This window comes from Papaver somniferum, unplaced genomic scaffold (genome assembly GCF_003573695.1).
Source record: "Papaver somniferum cultivar HN1 unplaced genomic scaffold, ASM357369v1 unplaced-scaffold_128, whole genome shotgun sequence".
Classification (NCBI taxonomy): Eukaryota; Viridiplantae; Streptophyta; class Magnoliopsida; order Ranunculales; family Papaveraceae; genus Papaver; species Papaver somniferum.
Genome location: NW_020621936.1, coordinates 5183500 through 5187425, shown reverse-complemented (window position 1 = coordinate 5187425; position 3926 = coordinate 5183500). Strand labels below are relative to the sequence as shown.

General features: G+C 37.2%; 1 pseudogene; it reads right to left on the bottom strand.

Annotated features, from left to right (window-relative positions):
* Positions 1 to 3048: 3048 nt before the first annotated feature.
* LOC113332149 lies at positions 3049 to 3148 on the bottom strand (annotated as a pseudogene).
* Positions 3149 to 3926: the final 778 nt, after the last annotated feature.

Below are 3926 nucleotides of genomic sequence, written 5' to 3'. Positions count from 1 at the left end.
GATTTTGGCGGGAAACAAGGCAGCAGCGAGACAAAGCTTGGATTTGGTTTTCTCGGCACTCTGGGGGGATTCAACCGCATGTTTATTATGGGCTGGACCCATTGGAGCATAACATGCCTGATATGTCTGTTTTCATCGATCAAATTTGGCTAGATAATCCAGGATCAAGAAACAGAGGTGTGGAATATCACAGACTTTCTGATTCGGTAGTAGATGGATATTTGATCGGATTTTCTGCCTGAACTGGATTGGAAACACCCTGTTTTAGTTAAACAGAGATTGTATGTTGGCAAGATTCGAAAAGTCAGGGATTAATCTTCGTTTAATAGGAAACAAAGATTGGAGAGTATCACGGGATTTTGATTGAAAATATGTTAACAACTGGTCTAAGATAAGGGAAGATTGGTATCTGCTCGATTCCATAACATCCTTAAGAGATTCTGGTACGTAGATTTAACTCAGAAGACGCGTGCATAGGAGGTTAAAGATAGATATTCTTGTGACTTATCGAGAAAGAATAATGAAGATAACCCAAGACTTTCTCGAGATATTGGGGAGCCTGTGAGGTATAAATAGGTTGGTTTCGAGGAAGAAAGGGGTTATGCATACTTTGGGGAAGTTTAGAAACAAAACAGAGCTAAGAAAAATTCACAGAGAAGAATAGCCGAGTTGCAGTCGAGAGGAAGAAGAAGAACAGAGAACCGTCACCTTTTCTTTCAAACTGTATCAATTTGCCAACAACTATTACTTTTAGTATTTCTTTGTAACACTGCTTTCTGTAACAGTGGGTTCTGTAACAATTAAATCTTTTACAAACACGCTGCTTCATACCTTCTTCTCTATTCAATCAACTTTTGAGCAACAAACATGTATTTTGAGCAAGTGATTAATATGAGGAGCTAAACCACATTGCTGAGGCGATAGAGGAAGCTATTTTTCCAACAAGAAGTGGTATATTCTATTTCATCTATTTATTGAAATTATGATTATGATTATTTTCCTTGAGCTATAATTGAATATGATTTTTACTTGAGTGATTGTGATCTATTTTGATGAAGTATGCTTAGTTTATAGACTTTTGATGATTCATACTTCATATTTACAATTATTGCTTTTGAAAATCTACTTGTTGCAATGTTTTAGAATCAAATTGAATGAGAAAATTGCATAAATATAAAGATTGGATTAAATCACTTTGAACTTGAAAAATAGTGGAATCTTAGCCTCAGTTGTCTTTTAATATTGATATCAACTTTGTCAGTGTTTGCTATAATTATTAGTGAGTTTTCTATTTTAGTATTAGAATTTAAGTCTATCTTTTATCCTTCGCAAGTCTGAGAATCGAACCACTTTTACCACTATCTATAAAATACATCAATTTTTGGCGCCGCCGACGCGGATTTGTGTTTAGGTTAGGGTTTTAGATTTATTTTAGGTTTTGTTTTTGTTTTTGTTTTTGTTTTTAGTTTTATTATTTTTGTTCTTTTTTACGTTTTTGGGTATTTATCTTTTGTCTACAGGTTTTGGATCATAAAGAAAATTGAGCCAAGGAGTTTGGTGATTTTCGTAAAGACTGGATCTTAAAGCATAAAGACTTGGAGCGAAAGATTAAAGCGAAAAGAACGGAAAAGAAGACAGTTTCTTTTAGTTATTTTATTTCTTAGGGTTTTGTTTATTTTTCCTTATTAAACAAAAAAAAAAACTGCTCAGGTTTTATTATTTTTGTAATTTTTCTTTTCTTTTTGGACACTTTGGACCTTAAACTTTGGGACATTATTTTTAAACCCTACGGAAGGGTAGTTTAAATATAAACTGTGTGCAGAGAAGGACGACGATTACGATATCGTCTCGGCCTCTCGGGTTCGTACATGACATAGGAGTTGTGGCCCGAGTCGACTTCAGCGGTTCTTCGCCCGTCTGGAACGAGAGGTAAGATTCTAAACACCCGTGAATCTCCTGTCAGCGGGTTTACTGTATTCCTTTGGTTGCATTTATGCTGAGGACTTGAAAACGGCTGCTTTAATTTCCTAGTAAAGGGCAAGGACTGTCCATACAATATAAGGGTTCGGATTTCATCACTGTTCTCTTCTTTCCCGCCTTAGGAAAACGAAACCAAACGCGAACCTAAGCCTAAAATTTTGACTAGAACGAGACCTATAGGGTAACGAGCTTAATAGGAAAGTCGTTCGAAAAATATTGGTTACTCTTTTGAGCATAGTTCGAAGTTCATGATGGTTTATGTGAGTTGAATACGTGACTGCGCCGCCTTGTAATACCGTGAGGCCTTGGGTATCAAAGCTCCATCGAGCTTCCCTCACCTCTATTCAACTTACTTTGACTCAGATTGATTCCAGAGGGGTTTGCTCAGATTGTAACGAGTTCCTTTTCGAAATAATAGAAGATGGTCTAGAAACAATCTAAGTGGATCCATCATGCTTTTTGTTTGCTAGAAATTAATAGGTTTGATTTGGTTGAGTCAGACTTGTTTTGTGATTGCATAGAATTCCCCACCTTATTCTTTTGCATGCCTGAACGTAAAAGAGACGCCCTAGGTAGATTTGTTAAAGAGAAACCTAATAGTTCTAAGCGTCTCGATTACCTCAATTTAGAAAGCCCGATTCTTGAAGATTCCGTTTTTGAACGTCCGTTTGAGGAGAAAATCCCAGATATTCCAATAGTGCCAGAAATGGCAACTTTGAAAGCTTTGTTGAACCCTACTAGGACTACTCGTCCCTCGTGTATCAGGTTATCTGAAACTGAAGCAAATTATGAACTTAAGCCTGGAACCTTACAGTTGCTCCCAATATTTTTAGGGAAAGAAATGAAAACCCCTATTTCCATGTTAAGGACTTTGAGGAAATTTTTAGTACCCTAAAAATTAGAAACCTTGATGATGATGCTTTGAAACTCAGGTTATTCCCCTTTTCCTTGAAAGATAAAGCCAAATCGTGGCTATATAGTTTGGCTTCCGGATCAATTGAAACATATGAACAACTACATCTGACTTTTTGAACAAGTTTTTCCCTAGGCACAAAACATCGTCTATTAGGACGCAAATTTGCACATTTTCTCAACAGGAGGGAGAATCCTTGTATAGGTATTTGGAAAGGTTCAATGATCTATTAGCCCAATGTCCTCATCATGGTTTAGAAAAGGTTAGGTTAGTTCAGATCCTTTATGAGGGTTTAGATTATCCCACTACAACCACAGTAGAATTTATGTGTACAGGTGGGTTTGAAAACCAAACAGTTGATGATGCGATGACATATTTGCATGAAATCGCCGAAAAGACCTAACAATGGGAAAGTAATAGGGGACCCTAGAAAAAAATTCTTCTAGGCAGAGGAAACATTAATAGGGTAGAAGGAAACTTTGAATCAGATGCCAAAATAGCTGTTATAGCGAAAATGTTAGAAGCTTTAGAAGTGGGTCACACTAGTGGTATATTAGAGCCTTTTTGGGAAGGCCAGAATAATGAAGAGCAAGCCAATGCTCTCTATAATAACACTAGATTCGATAACCGTCAGAAGTTTGACCCATATTCGGAAACCTATAATCCTGGTTGGAGAAACCATCCGAACCTTTCGTGGTCTAAGGGCCAGAGTCAAGGTCAGTTTAGTAATTCTAATGCTCCCCCAGGTTTTGGTTCAGATAAGAACTCTTCAGGTCAGTTTCAGAACTCTTCAGAGAATAGAATGACGAGCTTAGAGGAATCTCTTAGTATATTAAGAAAGAGCCAGGATATGTTAGCACAGAGCCAGGACATGTTAGTAAAGAGCCAAGTTAGTTTTCAACAGGAAACCAAGCAGAACTTTCAAACTAATGCTCAGACTCTTGCTAAGTTAGAACTTCAAGTCGGCCAAATAGCTAAGACCTTAAGTGAGAGAGATAACGGAAGGTTCCCTAGTCAGACTAATCCCAATCCT